The 17,573-nt window shown below is 45.9% G+C and overlaps 1 long non-coding RNA gene across 2 annotated transcripts in view; it reads left to right on the forward strand.

Annotated features, from left to right (window-relative positions):
- Positions 1–17,573, forward strand: part of LOC135983452 (uncharacterized) — a 64,167-nt gene that overhangs the window by 16,369 nt on the left and 30,225 nt on the right. The window contains exon 1 of one of the 2 annotated variants that reach the window (XR_010601133.1): positions 26–98. The exons of the other annotated variant lie outside the window; for it this stretch is intronic. This is a non-coding gene — a long non-coding RNA (uncharacterized LOC135983452). Of the gene's footprint in view, positions 1–25; positions 99–17,573 lie in introns of those variants that run through there. 2 annotated transcript variants of the gene reach the window in all.

The following is a 17,573-nucleotide window of genomic DNA, read 5'->3' on the forward strand; positions in this document are numbered from 1 at the left end:
TGAGTTTATTATAATACATCTCTGCTTATTTAGCTATAGAAGGAGGTGGACTACAGTGAGGAAGCAGCAGGTCTTTTCAACTCTCCCCTGAATACTCAGTAAGTGACTTGTAATTCATTAACCATTTCTCTTTGGCTGGGAAAGTTCTCCTCAACATGCATGAAATCCTCACCATAGAGCTGCAAAGAAGAACCTGTGTAAAGGTCTAGCTCTTCAGACTGTTCCTGGGCTGGTCTTAATTCTAAGAATGGCAGGTGAATTTACTAACTGGCAAATTCTGAATTACATATAAAGAAAATCCAGCTCCCCTATAACAGGATCCTAAGGACTGAAATAAATTCAGTTTGGTGCCTTTCACAATAGACAATAATAAGAGGCTTCAACCATGCGTAAGCAGCCATTGAAATAGTCCCACAATGGGAAGGTCTTAAGCCACGGGCACCTGTATACAAAGATGATTGGGCCCACTGCGAGTACTGTCAGACATCTTTGCCATGCAGTTTATCACCAAGTGCTTGAATGCAGCCAAGGTGAATTTCATCTGTCCGAGCTCAGACAAATTGTCAGCACATTGCTTCCAAATCTTACTCTGCCCTTTTACCTTTTATGTGTGTTGTAAGATTGAGGCCACATCCACACTAATTAGTCAATGGATATCCCCCAAATTCCTTTAAATATTATGGCCTGGTCTATACTACAGCATTAAGTTGACATAAACTGTGGAAGCATCTTCACTTAAATTTGGCTCCTGCTGATCTAAGTGCCTCTCTATGCTGGTTTAGTAACATCACCTCTGTGAGTGGCATAGAGTCATGGTCGATGCAATTAGGTTGATGCAGTGCCAGTACAGTCCACTGTTACTTGCTTTCTGGAGCTTTCCCACACTACCCCTCACTGATAATACAATTGATACAAGAGCTCCTGGTGAGGACACGCACTGCTGATACAAGGAGCAAAGTGTGTGCCCATGCCCGCGTACACAAGTGATTTAGTAAATACAGTGGCTGTATGCTGATACAAGTTGGGTTGACTTAATTTTGAAGTGTAGATATGGCCTTACTATTTTCTCAATCTGTCTTTTGTCCAGCTTGTTGGAAAAAATACAAAACTTTGTTCTGTGGGTGGGGTAACACGATGAAATGTTTGCTGCACTAAAGTGTGCTACTAAAAGAAAAGAACAGAAGAATCTCACTTTTCCGCACACACCAAAAAACCTCCGTTATCTGAAAATGAATTGTCCCTATTCTACATCATTTGCATCCTATGACATCTGAATAAATCCTTTGTCCTCTTGATCAGTTGAAGGGTGTTCGAGTATCCTAAAACACATTGTGGCTTAGATTTAATGGAGGATGGGGTGAGGAAAAAATATTAGAAAGCCACTGTTCTGTCAAAAAGCATTGAATGACAGCCTGGGAGACTAAAATCCTTTATTCACAGAGTAAGTCTGGAAAGAGAATAGCACTGGAAGCTTCCCTTTCTCCCACTTGCTGTTGTGCCTCAACCCTGCCCTACAAAACCAGCTCTAAAGAACTGTAGAAATTCATGCCTTGGCTTCTTAGTGAAGCTGCCTGGTGGTGATGCCAGCTTGGTGCTTTGGGCGCTTGTCAGTCTCTGTCAAATCCTTAGTTGACTTCACACAGCCCCCTGACCAGTGGTCAGCTGGGAGGAAGTTCTGGTCATGACTCAGAACTGACCTGGGTTACTTTTTTGCATTGGTGACCTATAAGAGAGAGAATTGGTTTCCTATTATCAGTCTCTAGAGCCATCATACCCATGAGAACTATCAAACCTGGCTGAAGGCGGTTGTAATAACTTGTTTTCTTGACTTGAAGAACTGACTACCAAGGGCATTTTCTTTAATACATAAGTAAAGGCACTCCACTTTTGTTCTTGAGATTAAGGATGGGTCACTGCTTCTGTATTAGACAACAGTCACTTGACACTAAAACACTGGAAAAACATGACCTCTGAAGATTTGAGCAGTTGAAACATATTACAATGCTACATGAAATCTGTGGCACAAGTATCTGTGTCAATATAAATATCTATAGAAGCCTATTGAAGGGTTAAGTAAAGATTGAATATAGGAAAGAAAAGAACGTGTCCTGGAAGGAGAGTTGCCATAACAGAGTTTGGTAGCTCCAGGTACCTCCTGTTTACTGAGCAAATACATTAGTGTACATAGCAACTAAGTGTACAAAGAAGGGGTTTGTTCTGGATTTTTCTGTCTCCGACTATTCCACTAGTTCCAGACAATAAATTAGAAAGGCTCTATAAATAGCAATACCAGGTGACAATAATTTACCTGAGATTCCAATCTGGAACAAGATACGCAATACAACACATTAGAATAACCTGACTATGACCCGAAATATAAACAGATGGACTGGTGAAGGATGAACATGATTCATGTTTAGAACTGGCTATGTAGCAAGATGGTGTCGAATGACATGGTAACTCTGACCCTTGCTTGATATAAAAGGTAATGATGATAGAACTGGAGTAGAGGAAACCGATTAACAAAGTGATGGGTTGGTGGAGACTAAGTGGGTTATGACTGGGTCATCTTTCATTTGTGATGAAATAAGAGGTGGGCTTTGATTAAAAATCTTTTATTACAGGAATAAAGGAGGGTGACACATCTCTTTAAATGCATTACTTTATTCTGAGTAGGAAATGACATTGAATAGCTATTAAGGGGGACATAGTTCTGAATGCCAGACACAAAACAGCAAAACATTATCTTTAAAATAAGGGCAAACTGGAAAATACTGCATATACATAAGGAGCATTGTGCTTACCTTATGATGTGCTAACAAGGTGTAATATTGGCTTGGACTCTTATTTACAAGACTACATTTTTGCCTAACATATAAAAGGTCAAAACATCTCTATTCTGTAGGGATGTATTTTTAACATATTCCAGCTGGGATTGTGTGAGGATGATATGTGCAACTCAGATTATTACTTTCAGATGCTGGGTCTATAGATGTTAAACAGGGCAGACTACCTTTTCTTACCAATCTGTTCCATTTACCCTAAGTATTACCCATAGGTGGCCTGTCAATTTATCTTTCATCCAGTTACAGGTCACTGTCCATTTATTGTAAGTGAGATAGATAATTCTACAAACAAATAGAATATTGCAGACACTTAGGCCTGAAAAATGTGACTGCAAAGCATGTCCCCCTCAAACATTAATAATCATAGAATATCAGGGTTGGAAGGGACCTCAAGAGGTCATCTAGTCCAACCCCCTGCTCAAAGCAGGACCAATTCCCAACTAAATCATCCCAGCCAGGGCTTTGTCAAGCTGGGCCTTAAAAACCTCCAAGGAAGGAGACTCCGCCACTTCCCTAGGTAACGCATTCCAGTGCTTCACCACCCTCCTAGTAAAATAGTGTTTCCTAATATCCAACCTGGACCTTCCCCACTGCAACTTGAGACCATTGCTCCTTGTTCTGTCATCTGCCACCACTGAGAACAGCCGAGCTCCATCCTCTTTGGAACCCCCCTTCAGGTAGTTGAAGGCTGCTATCAAATCCCCCCTCATTCTTCTCTTCTGGAGACTAAACAATCCCAGTTCCCTCAGCCTCTCCTCATAAGTCATGTGCTCCAGACCCCTAATCATTTTTGTTGCCCTCCGCTGGACTCTATTTTTTCCACATCCTTCTTGTAGTGTGGGGCCCTAAACTGGACACAGTATTCCAGATGAGGCCTCACCAATGTCGAATAAAGGGGAACGATCACGTTCCTCGATCTGCTGGCAATGCCCCTACTTATACAGCCTAAAATGCTGCTAGCCTTCTTGGCAACAAGAGCACACTGTTGACTAATATCCAGCTTCTCGTCCACTGTGACCCCTAGGTCCTTTTCTGCAGAACTGCTACCTAGCCATTCGGTCCATAGTCTGTAGCAGTGCATGGGATTCTTCCGTCCTAAGTGCAGGACTCTGCACTTGTCCTTGTTGAACCTCATCAGGTTTTTTCCCCCCCCCCCCCCCTCTATTTTGTCTAGGTCCCTCTGTATCCGATCCCTACCCTCTAGTGTATCTACCATGCCTCCCAGTGTAGTGTCATCTGCAAACTTGCTGAGAGTGCAGTCCACACCATCCTCCAGATCATTAATAAAGATATTAAACAAAACCAGCCCCAGGACCGACCCTTGGGGCACTCCGCTTGAAACCGGCTGCCAACTAGACATGGAGCCATTGATCACTACCCGTTGAGTCCGACGATCTAGCCAGCTTTCTATCCACCTTACAGTCCATTCATCCAGCCCATACTTCTTTAACTTGGCAGCAAGAATACTGTGGGAGACCGTATCAAAAGCTTTGCTAAAGTCAAGGAATAAAACATCCACTGCTTTCCCCTCATCCACAGAGCCAGTTATCTCATCATAGAAGGCAATTAGGTTAGTCAGGCACGACTTCCCCTTCGTGAACCCATGCTGACTGTTCCTGATCACTTTCCTCTCCTCTAAATGTTTCATAATTGATTCCTTGAGGACCTGCTCCGTGATTTTTCCAGGGATTGAGGTGAGGCTGACTGGCCTGTAGTTCCCTGGATCCTCCTTCTTCCCTTTTTTAAAGATGGGCACTACATTAGCCTTTTTCCAGTCATCTGGGACCTCCCCCGATCGCCATGAGTTTTCAAAAATAATGGCTAATGGCTCTGCAATCTCATCCGCCAACTCCTTTAGCACCCTCGGATGCAGCGCATCCGGTCCCATGGACTTGTGCACGTCCAGTTTTTCTAAATAGTCCCGAACCACTTCTCTCTCCACAGACGGCTGGTCACCTTCTCCCCATAATGTGCTGCCCAGTGCAGCAGTCTGGGAGCTGACCTTGTTCGTGAAGACAGAGGCAAAAAAATCATTGAGTACATTAGCTTTTTCCACATCCTCAGTCACTAGGTTGCCTCCCTCATTCAGTAAGGGGCCCACACTTTCCTTGACTTTCTTCTTGTTGCTAACATACCTGAAGAAACCCTTCTTGTTACTCTTAACATCTCTTGCTAGCGGCAACTCCAAGTGTGATTTGGCCTTCCTGATTTCACTCCTGCATGCCTGAGCAATATTTTTATACTCCTCCCATGTCATTTGTCCAATCTTCCACTTCTTGTAAGCTTCTTTTTTGCGTTTAAGATCAGCAGGATTTCACTGTTTAGCCAAGCTGGTCGCCTGCCATATTTACTATTCTTTCTACACATCGGGATGGTTTGTTCCTGCAACCGCAATAAGGATTCTTTAAAATACAGCCAGCTCTCCTGGACACCTTTGCCCTTCATGTTATTCTCCCAGGGGATCCTGCCCATCTGTTCCCTGAGGGAGTCAGTCTGCTTTTCTGAAGTCCAGGGTCCGTATTCTGCTGCTCTCCTTTCTTCCTTGTGTCAGGATCCTGAACTCTACCATCTCATGGTCACTGCCTCCCAGGTTCCCATCCACTTTTGCTTCCCCTACTAATTCTTCCCTTTTTTGTGAGCAACATGTCAAGAAAAGCTCTGCCCCTAGTTGGTTCCTCGAGCACTTGCACCAGGAAATTGTCCCCTACACTTTCCAAAAACTTCCTGGATTGTCTGTGCACCGCTGTATTGGTCTCCCAGCAGATATCAGGGTGATTAAAGTCTCCCATGAGAACCAGGGCTTTCGATCTAGCAACTTCTGCTAGTTGCCAGAAGAAAGCCTCGTCCACCTCATCCCCCTGGTCTGGTGGTCTATAGCAGACTCCAACCATGACATCACCCTTGTTGCTCACACTTCTCAACTTTATCCAGAGACTCAGGTTTTTCTGCAGTTTCATACCGGAGCTCTGAGCAGTCATACTCCTCTCTTACATACAACGCAACTCCACCACCTTTTCTGCCCTGTCTGTCCTTCCTGAACAGTTTATATCCATCCATGACAGTACTCCAGTCATGTGAGTTATCCCACCAAGTCTCTGTTATTCCAATGACATCATAGTTCCTTGACTGTGCCAGGACTTCCAGTTCTCCCTGCTTGTTTCCCAGGCTTCTTGCATTTGTGTATAGGCACTTAAGATAACTCATTGATCGTCCCTCTGTCTCAGCATGAGACAGGAGTCCTCCCCTCTTGTGCTCTCCTGCTTGTGCTTCCTCCCAGCATCCCACTTCCCCACTTACCTCAGGGCTTTGGTCTCCTTCCCCCAGTGAACCTAGTTTAAAGCCCTCCTCACTAGGTTAGCCAGCCTGCTGGCGAAGATGCTCTTCCCTTTCTTCGTTAGGTGGAGCCCGTCTCTGCCTAGCACTCCTCCTTCTTGGAGTGCCATTCCATGGTCAAAGAATCCAAAGCCTTGGATAATAGATCAAAATAGTTTGCAGCAATTGCACCTCTGGCTCGGATCTTGACAGATCTTTCAAGTTAAGCAAGAGCAGGTTAGGTCAGTAGTAAAATGAGACTTCAAAGAGGAAAAGTCAGATGCTGTGGGAAATGGTGTTGATGCTTCAGTAGATAGTACTTTTCTCTCTAGGTCAGTACTGAATCAATTCAACATTGTATTAAGGGGCAGAGCCCTGCTAGAGGTGTTCTCATTTTGACAGGCTATAAAACTGGCATTCCATTTATTGGCCCCATGGTGGTTTTTAAATGAATAAAGCATTTGGCATTCTGTCTACCGAACCTCTATCTATGGTGTCCCTCATTATGGTATCTGAATCTTGGTGTTAGTCAAATTCCAACTTGTGGTGTTATGTGCTACATGCATTCCACAGCCTAAGCTGGACACACAGTATCTTTTTATTTCTGGTTCTAAAGCTGTTGTGGGTCATGTTTCAATGGTGAATTAAATTGTTCCTGTATATCTACAATTACATGAAGTACTTTGAGATAAAAAGTGCTATATAACTTGAAACTACATTATTTAAATGTTGTTAAATGGCACAAATAACTTACTTGCTCTGTAATTAGGCAATTAGAATCTATAGGGTATTTGCTCAAAGTACTTAGCAAAGAGATTTGAAGTGCAAGGTTAGTTACAGCATAACATCTAGTTTTTGAATAATATTTTGATCCTCTAGAAAGAGATAATCCATGAAATAACCCTGTAATGTGTAGTATTTATTAGAGCTGAGCAAATCGTTCTGTCTAGCAAGACTTTTATCCACTCAGCCCTTGCTGCAGTATCATTAGTAATCACCAATTAATCTGATGCATTTAGCGCTTCTCCCCCTGTCCCCTCCTTTGCTGGCAGAATATCTGTAAGCATGTCAGTTTCCTCAAGTTTATTGGCTTATTCAGCAAATATTTTACTGGGGATATTGCTTATTTGTGACTGGTCAGTCAAATGGCAGTGTTTCTGTTTCCTGACTACAAAATGTGCAAACACACCCATTGTGCATACATATGTGTTGGAAATTTAGGGTCCGTGAATATTCCTGTACTTGATTTAGAAATTTGTTTTCCATACGCATTCCTGGAAATCTAACACAAAAGGGCAGAAGAACAAGTAAAGCAAGTTCATTTAAAAAATAAAAGTGATATTCATGTATAGTGTACTCACTAATGTGGGTTGTTCATTTTTTTTTGTTTGGTTTTTATTATTCACCCAGCTCTAACTCTCTCACCATGTGTCAGTGATTATGTAATAGTCCTAAATAGGACCTAAATAGCAGGTTATTTTACTTGCATTAGTAGCTAACACTTGACTTAGCAAATAGAACCAATAAGTTTTTACTGCAATTCCATGATTCTCTGTAATCTGCCAATAAAATGTGCATTATATACCTAATATATAGTAAATATAAAGGGCACGTAACAGGATAGCAAGGTATTTAATGACCCACTCACCTAGCAGGTATTGGGAGCTGCATAGAAATGATGCTTGGCTTTTGCTGACTGACTTATAAATGTGACTTGTTAACTCCTTTCTGGATTCTAAGGGAGATAGGAATGGCTCCAAGAAGGTCCTAGAAGGACAACCTAGGAACACTGGAAAATAAGAATTGCCAGATGTACTCCTGGGGGAATTCTGTGCCAAAAAAAATAAAAGATCTGCGCACAATATTTTAAAATTCTGCAAATTTTGTCAAAATAACACTACATAATCATGCAGCTTCAATTAGATTGGTAATTTATTTCAAAATACACCTCTACCCCGATATAACGCGACCCAATATAACACGAATTCTGATATAACGCAGTAAAGTCATGCTCCGGGAGGGGGAGGAGCTGCGCACTCTGGTGGATCAAAGCAAGTTCAATATAACGTGGTTTCACCTATAACAGGGTAAGATTTTTTGCCTCCCAAGGACAGCGTTATATCGAGGTAGAGGTGTACCTGTCAGCAAGTATGTTTGACACCCCCCTGTCCCCCCCCCCACTATTCCCCCAGGAGTAGAGAGTTAAAGAAAAACCTATGACAATCCAGTTCCTGTTTCTCGGCCCCCACGCCCCCATCCAGAGCCCAGCCGGGGGGCCAGACACCCACAATCCCTCCCCACCCAGAGCCCAGCCATGGGGGCCATCCAACCCAGATATCTACACCTCTATCCCTCGCCCAGATACCCTCCCCACACCTCTCTGAGCCCAGGGATCCAGTGGGAGAAACAGCCTGATGCTTGGTCCCACACTTGTGTGGAGTTTCCTGCATACCACTGCTGCCTCCTTTCTTCAGGGTGTGCTGGGAACTGCAGCTGCCAGGAACCCTCTAGCTCCCTCCCCCTCCTGGCAGTGTCTTTGTGCGAGCTGGGTTTTGCCCATCCAGCAGCACTTCAGCCCATTTCTGTGGGGGAAAGGAAATTCTGAGTGCACAACATTAATTTCTGCAAAATTGTGCAGTGGTGCAGAATTCCCCCAGGAGTACAGACTGGATCAGATTCGAGGTCCATCTTGTCCAGTCCCTGACAGTGACCATTACCAGATGCTTCAGGAGTCTGAGGCAGGCCTAGTTTTTAAACATTTGGCCATGTATTGTAAACTTAATTCCAGGTAATGAAAGATGGTCAGAGAAGGTTTTGGAATGCTGGCCTCTGGATTGCAAACAAAGGAGAGGACAGTTGTGAGCCAGATAGAGAAATGAGCTAACAGAGCAGTTGTTTTGAATGGGAAAGTGTAAGATTAAAGAAGTGATGAATAACAGGGAAGGCCTTCATTCAGCAATGGGTTGATAATGTCTGATTAAAAGAGGAGTTATCCTAATTCCAAGTAATTAATGAGGATGAAGACGAGTGCTGAAAATTCAGAGAGCTGGCACTGGTGATAGATGTGTGCTGCATATTTTCAATTGGAAGAGGTCAATCCTTTATTCATTTGTTTTTGGAGTTTGTTGTAATAGCTGTAATTATGAACCACTAATGTGGTAATTTAATGTAATTTAGCTCTTAATTAGTGAACCAAAATTCTGCACAACTATTCCTACCCAGAGTAGTGCAAGTAATTGGTAGTAGGGTTCTGTGATCATTTACATCTTCTGTGTTGACACATTCATCAGCCCCACGTAGGCTGCGTGCTTCACATGGCCTGCAGTATGTTTCCTTGTTTTGCTTTTTGAAGACCTAGTATAAGTGTAATTATTGAAATGAGAGCTGCAGCAGAAGGAAAAGCTCCACCCTTCGGGTATGAAAACTGACTTCTTCCTTGCAAAGTGAATGCAGCTAAAGGAACAGTATTCTCTGAAAGCTTCATTGTACCCTCCACGCTTCACTGCTGCTCAGTAATGTCATCTCTCCTGATTCCCCCCCCCCCCCAAAAAAAAAAAGCTGATGGAAGAAAACTTGAATAGCTTTTTCTGGGAAAATGTCCTCCTGGCTGCTCTTTCATACAGGAAAACTAATCTCTGACTGCAGTTGTGCTGTTCCCCTTCATACAGGGCAAACATATATCCACTTTTAATGTGTATAATAGAAAATGCCAGACAAACCAGGTAAGACATGCTTGAGGCTGGTTTAGGATTTTTATGGTATATTATTATAACAAACAATTAAATCATAAGAGCCAAACCAAGTATATTTTGCTAAATCCCTATTAAAATTGTTAAGACCTTATAAAGCAACATACGGTATATTTCTTGCCTTAAGGAACCAATCTTTTGAGGTGCTAAGTGCCCTTAGGTCCCATTCAAGTCAGTGAGATTTGCAGCTCTTCTGCAATTCCAAGGAAGCATTCAGCACCTTAGAGGATTGACTTTGTACTCTTAACTCAGATTTTAAAACATAAAGACTCTAAAGATCCTTGGGTTCAAATCCCAGCAAAAGTAGATAAATCTGAGTTCCATGCAATTTGGATGTGGGGTTCTATATGAGCATTAAATGTGTCTCAGATTCATAGATTTATAATATGACCTCCTGTGTGTGACAAGCCATTGAATTTCACCCAGTTACCTCATATTGAGCCCCATAACTTGTTTGAATCAAGTATACTTTCCAGAAAGGCAGCCAGTCTTGATTTTTAGACATCAAGAGATGGAGAATCCACCACCTCCTTTAGTAGTTTGTTCCAATGGTTAATCACCGTCACTGTTCAAATTAGAAATAAGGCATACATTTTTAATTTGTCTGGCTTCAGTTTCCAGCCATTGGTTCTTGTTAAATCATCCTCTCATTAGGTTAAAGAACTCTTTAGTAAGACATGATTTTCTCCCCATGAGGATACTTATAATCAAGTCACCGTCTAATCTTATTTTTGATAAGGTAATGTGACAAAGTTCCTCCTCTATCTTGGTGGGTCCTGTGCTTATTGGCGGATTTTCTTGCCTCAGAGATTCACCATGTGGGTTGGGGAACAGCCCAGAGACCTTCCCCTCTGGAAGAACCCACAGTCCAGGTCAATTGGGAGATTTGGGGGGAACCCGGGCCCACCCTCTACTCTGGGTTCCAGCCCAGGGCCCTGTGGACTGCAGCTGTCTATAGTGCCTCCTGTAACAGTTGCATGACAGCTACAACTCCCTGGGCTACTTCCCCATGGCCTCCTCCAAACTCCTTCCTTATTCTCACCACAGGACCTTCCTCCTGGTGTCTGATAACGCTTGTGCTCCTCAGTCCTCCAGCAGCGCGCACACACTCTGCTCCTTGCGTCTCTTGCTCCCAGTTCCTCACACTCTCACCACAAACTGAAGTGAGCTCCTTTTAAAACCCAGGTGTCCTGATTAGCCTGCCTGCCTTAACTGGTTCTAGCAAGTTCCTGATTACTCTAGTGCAGCCCCTGCTCTGGTCACTCAGGGAACAGAAAACTACTCATCCAGTGACCAGTATATTTGCCCTCTACCAGACTCCTGTACCCCATTGGTCTGGGTCTGTCACATCCCTCCCCCCTGCTCAATGCCAAGGGGTTGGGCAGCTTGGGACGCCAGACAGTGCACACGTGACAAGCCATTGGCGTTGCCATGACGGCTCCCTGCTCTGTGTTGCACACGGAACTGGAAAGGTTGGAGGGATAAGAACCATCTGGTCACCCTTGTGTTCTTCTCCTTGTTCCGCTGCATCCATTGAAGAGGGGCATGGTCGGTCACGAGGACAAATCTACGCCCAAGCAGGTAGTAGCGCAATGTTTCCATGGCCCATTTTACAGCGAGGCATTCTCTCTCCACCACTGCATATTTTTGTTCCCTTGGAAGGAGTTTCCGACTGAGGTATAGAATTGGGTGTTCCTCCTCCCCAACCATCTGTGATAGAACGGCCCCCAACCCTACTTCCGATGCATCCGTCTGCAGGATAAACTCCTTGGTAAAATCAGGGGCTATCAGTACGGGGTTACTGCAGAGGGCAGTCCGTAAGTCTGTGAATGCTTCCTCTGCTGCGTCAGACCATCTCACCAGATCAGGTCCACGGGCTTTCACTAGGTCTGTCAGGGGGCTTGCCCTTGTGGCAAAGTAGGGGATAAATCCTCGGTAATACCCCACCACACCTAGGAACGCCCGGACTTGTTTCTTGCGACTTGGTCGGGGCCAATTTTGGATGGCCTCTAACTTGCTCACTTGGGGTTTTACCAGACCTTTTCCCACAATGTAGCCAAGATATTTGGCCTCTGTAAACCCTACAGCGCACTTGGCAGGGTTTGCTGTAAGGCCAGCTCGCCTGAAGGTATCGAGGACTGCCTCCACCGTCTCCAGGTGGGTTTCCCAGTCTGGGGTATGAATGACCACATCGTCCAAGTAGGCAGCAGCATAACTGTTATGCGGGTGTAATAGCTTGTCCATGAGGCGCTGGAAGGTAGCTGGGGCCCCATGTAGTCCAAAAGGGAGGACAATATATTGAAAAAGACCCTCTGGTGTAGAGAACGCAGTCTTTTCCTTTGCGTCTTCTGCAAGGGGAATCTGCCAGTACCCCTTTGTCAAGTCTAGGGTAGTCAAGTACCGGGCATTACCCAGACGGTCCACTAGCTCATCTATGCGAGGTATGGGGTACGTGTCGAACTGGGATACTTCGTTTAGTCTCCAGAAGTCGTTGCAAAATCTTGTGGTGCCATCAGGTTTGGGCACCAGCACGATTGGGCTGGACCACTGACTGTGGGATTCTTCGATGATCCCCCCAACTCCAGCATTTTTTTTACTTCTGCTTTTATTTCCTCCCTTTTTGCCACTGGCACCCGATAGGGCCTCATTGTTACATTGGCCCCGGGATTCGTGACGATGTGGTGATATGTCTCGGTTGTTTGACCCGTTTGTCGAGAACACATCTTGGTTCCGGAAGATCATCTCAAACACCTCATTCTTCTGGTCTGGTGTTAAATCAGGAGACACTCTCACCTGTTTGGAAGGCTTGTTTTCCTGGGTTAGGTCTTTTTGGACCGTTGTGCATGCCAGGGTTTCAGAAGGTTAACATGGTAAATCTGTTCTTGTTTTCCGTGTCCTGGCTGCCGCACCTTGTAGGTTACTTCCCCCACTGGTTCAACCACCTCATAGGGCCTCTGCCATTGGGCCAGAAGCTTGCTTTCTGCCGTGGGTACCAACACCATAATTCGATCCCCTGGTTGGAACTGTTGCACTTTTGCCTGGCGATTGTAATGGGTTTGCTGGGCCTCCTATGCCTTCTCCAAATGTTCCTGTACAATACGGGTAACCCGGGCTATCCGGTCTCGCATCTGCATTACATGCTGTATTATATTTCTCCCCTCATTGGGTTCCTCTTCCCAGATCTCTTTGGCGATATCTAGTATGCCACGGGGGTGAGGCCCGTATGATAACTCGAAGGGGGAAAACCCAGTTGAGGCCGGAGGTACCTCCTGGATAGCGAACATAAGGTAGGGTAGTAGGGTGTCCCAATCCTTCCCATCCTGACTTACCACCTTTCTTATCATAGCCTTGAGGGTTCGGTTAAACCTTTCTACCAACCCATCAGTCTGCAGATGGTAGACCGAAGTTCTCAGGGTATGTATATGGAGCAGCGTACAGAGGTCCTTCTTTAGCTTTGACATAAATGGGGTTCCTTGGTCGGTTAATATCTCCTTCGGTAGCCCCATTCGGGCAAAGATCCCCACCAGCTCTTTGGCTATAGTTTTAGAGGCCGTGTTCCGCAGGGGGGCGGCTTCTGGGTAGCGAGTAGCATAGTCCAAAACAACAAGTGTATATTTTGGTGGCCCTGAGCCGTCTTCTCCAGGGGTCCCACTAGGTCCATGGCTATTCGCTCGAAGGGAACCTCTATGATGGGAAGGGGTACTAAAGGTGCCCCTTTAGTGGGGACGGGAACTGTGCAGCTGACACTCTGGGCAGGAGGAACAGTACCTTCGCACTTCATGTACTTTGGGCCAGAAGAACCGTCATAGGACTTGTGCCAGGGTCTTCTCCACCCCCAAATGCCCCCCAAAAAGATGACTATCAGCAAGACTTAATACAGCATTCTGGTGTTTTTGAGGTACTAGGATCTGCTGTACCTTCTGTCCCTGTACTGGTGCAACCCGGTATAAGAGATCCTTCTTCATTATGAAGTAGGGTCCTGGTCCCTGGGTTTTCCCTTCCATGGGGACCCCCTCTATTTCAGTCACCTCCTTCCTAATGTTGTCATACCTTTAGGTCTTCTGCCTGGTCCCGTCCAAAATTTCCTCTCCCGGGGCTAATGTGCCCAAGATCTAGGGGCCCAGTCTCTGTTGCCTCTACTGGTTCAGAAGCATTAGGGTGGGGATCAGACTCAGGTGCTTCTCCCTCCTGCGTGGCCGCCTTTTCAGCTGTGTGGGTCCGCCTACCTATGAGAGCGACCCTCTGGCTTTGGGTCAGTATTTGAGTTCCCAAGGCCTTAGCTGCCCTTCTTTCCCTTTTTTGTCTTTCTACCCTGTCTGGGAGTGGAGAACAAATCTGGGGATATTTCAGAGAAGATTGGGGGTTGACAGTCTGCTGTGGATGCCTCACCAATTTTAGGGTCCCCACTTTCTCCAATCCCCCTACCGGGAGTAAGTTTCCAAACCTTGGGAAGTCCCTCCCTATGAGCACCGGGTATGGGAGTTTAGGGACTACACCTGCTGCTACCTCAGTAGTGTTCCCTTGGATCTTGATTTTTTACTGGGATGGTGGGGTAGTAACTAACTGTCCCATGGACACATGTTATCCCCGTACGTTTAGCCTGCAACAGCTGACTATGCTTCATAAGCTTCCCTGAGATAAGCGTGATAGCACTCCCCGAATCAACCAGTGCCGTGGTCCCTACCCCATTTAGTTTCACTGGTCTGGTATACATATGTGGAGTTAGTGAAACCCCCACAAGGTGGATTAGGGAGCATGGATCTGCCCAGTTCCCCAGGTTACACTGCATAGGCTTCTCAGCATTGGGACACTATGCAGCTATGTGTCCCCACTCCCTGCAGGCATAACATCTGTATGGAGCCCTAGGCGTTCCCCGGTCTCTTGGTTTGGGCAGTCTAACATCACGATCCTCTTCTCTCTCAGTGCTCCGACTCTTTGTGGCCTCTGATGGGCCTTCAGCCTCTCTTCTTCCACCTGGGCCCTCCTGGTGGCCCAGTCACCCGAACTTTAGGGCTTGGTGCTGCTAGTTTAACCCGGGGTGCCTCTTCCTTAACTGGTCGGGTCAGCTCCCTCGCTGTCCTTCGCCTCTCTACCAGGGCGACAACCTCGTCATAGGTGGAGGGTTCGTTCTGGCTTACCCAGGCACGAAGGTCTGGTGGTAGTCCACTCATGTATCGGTCGATGACCAGAACCGCTAGTATCTCTTCCAGACTCCGGGACTCTGTTTGCAACCATTTTCATGTGAGATGGATGAGGTCATACAATTGGGACCGCGGGGTTTTGTCTTCCTGGTACCTCCAACTGTGATACTGCTGGGCCTGCACTGCTGTCGTTACCCCAGATCTAGCCAGGATCTCTGCTTTCAGCTGGGGATAGTCTGCCGCAGCCTCTTCAGGCAGATCATGGTAGGCCTTCTGGGCCTCCCCACACAGGAATGGGGCAAGGATGCCAGACCACTGATCTTGAGGCTAGGCCTCTTGTAGGGCTGTCCTCTCAAAGGCCAGAAGGTATGCCTCTACATCCTCCCATGTCATTTTCTGCAGGAAATGGCTGGCCCGTATGAGCCGTGTCCCATCATGGCCATGATTCAGCTCTGTAAGAGACTTTACCTGGTTTACCAGTTCCCGCAACATAGCTCGGTCTTGAGCAGACTGGTCCATCAGCAGGCGATTAGTCTCTTGCTGCAGCCGCACTGCCTCCTGTTGGGCGCCTGCCTGGACACGGGTAGCCTCCTGCTGGGCCGCCGTAGGTAGTATCAGTGCCCGCACTACGTCATCCATTGTGGTGAAAAAATAAACCCTCTCTCCTTTTTTTTTTTTTAAATCACCCTCCTTCTTCCGCCACGCTGTGCACCCCAAGATCCCATTTCTGACACCAGTGTGACAAAGTTCCTCCTCTATCTTGGTGGGTCCTGTGCTTATTGGCAGATTTTTTTGCCTCCGAGATTCACCATGTGGGTTGGGGAACAGCCCAGAGACCTTCCCCTCTGGAAGAACCCACAGTCCAGGTCAATTGGGAGGTTTGGGGGGAACCCGGGCCCGCCCTCTACTCCAGGTTCCAGCCCAGGGCCCTGTGGACTGCAGCTGTCTATAGTGCCTCCTGTAACAGCTGCATGACCGCTACAACTCCCTGGGCTACTTCCCCATGGCCTCCTCCAAACACCTTCCTTATTCTCACCACAGGACCTTCCTCCTGGTGTCTGATAACGCTTGTGCTCCTCAGTCCTCCAGCAGCACACCCTCTCACTCTCAGCTGCTTGCACCTCTTGCTCCCATCTTCTCACATTCTCATCACAAACTAAAGTGAGCTCCTTTTAAAACCAGGTGCCCTGATTAGCCTGCCTTAATTGATTCTAGCAGCTTCTTCTTAATTGGCTCCAGGTGTCCTAATTAGCCTGCCTACCTTAACTGGTTCTAGCAGGTTCCTGATTACTCTAGTGCAGCCCCTGCTCTGGTCACTCAGGGAACAGAAAACTACTCATCCAGTGACCAGTATATTTGCCCTCTACCAGATTCCTGTACTCCATTGGTCTGGGTCTGTCACAGTAAACAGATTGAACTCTTTAAGTCTCTCACTGGCAAGGCCTTCTCTCCAGCCCCTCAAATCATTCGTGTGGCTCTCTTCTGCAGTCTCTCTAATTTTTCAGCATCCTTTTTAAAATGTGGACGCCAGAGCTGGAAGCAGTCTTAACAACATAAGAATAGCCATATTGGGTCAGATCAAGCAGGTCCATCTAGCAGAGTATCCTGACTTCCAACAGTGGTCAATGCCAGATGCATCAGAAGGACTGAACAGAACAGGGCAAATATTGAGTGATCCATCCCCTGTTGTCCAGTTCCAGCTTCTGGCAGTCAGAGATTTAGGGACACCCAGAGCATGGGGTTGCATCCCTGACCACCTTTGCTAATAGCCATAGGTTCATCAATCTTCCATGAACTTATCTAATTCTCTTTTTTTAACCCAGTCATACTTTTGGCCTTCAGAACATCCCCCAGGTTGACTCTGTGTTGTATGAAGAAGTGTACTTCCTTTTGTTTGTTTTTAAAGGTGTTGTTTATTAATTTCATTAGGTGACCCTTGGTTCCTGTGCTCATGTGAAGGGGTAAATAACACTTTTTTTATTCATTTCCTCCACACTATTCATGATTTTATAGACTCTTGTCCTATCCCCTCTTAGTCATCTCTTTTCCAAGCTGAACAGTCCCAGTCTTTTTAATCTCTCTTCATATGGAAGCTGTTCCATACCCTTAATCATTTTTGTTGTCCTTCTCTGTACCTTTTCCAATTCTAATATATCTCTTTTGAAATGGGGCAACCAGAACTGCACACAGTATTCAAAGTGTGGGCATACCATGGATTTATATAGGGGCATTCTGATATTTTCTGTCTTCTTATCTGTCCCTTTCCTAATGGTTCCTAATACGGTTAGCTTTTTTGACTGATGTTGCACATTGAGTGGATGTTTTCAGAAAACTATCCACAATGACTCCAAGATCTCTTTCCTGAGCGGAAACAGCTAATTTAGACTGCATCATTTTGTATGTCTAGCTGGGGAGCATGGGAATGGTGGCGGGGGGGTCAGTGTGGTATGCAGGAGGGGCACCTTGAAGACTTGAGGGGCACCCTGAGAACTGGAGAGAATGGGAGGTGGGGCTTAGAACTGGGA

The sequence above is a fragment of the Chrysemys picta genome, chromosome 4, assembly GCF_011386835.1.
Source record: "Chrysemys picta bellii isolate R12L10 chromosome 4, ASM1138683v2, whole genome shotgun sequence".
NCBI lineage: Eukaryota > Metazoa > Chordata > Testudines > Emydidae > Chrysemys > Chrysemys picta.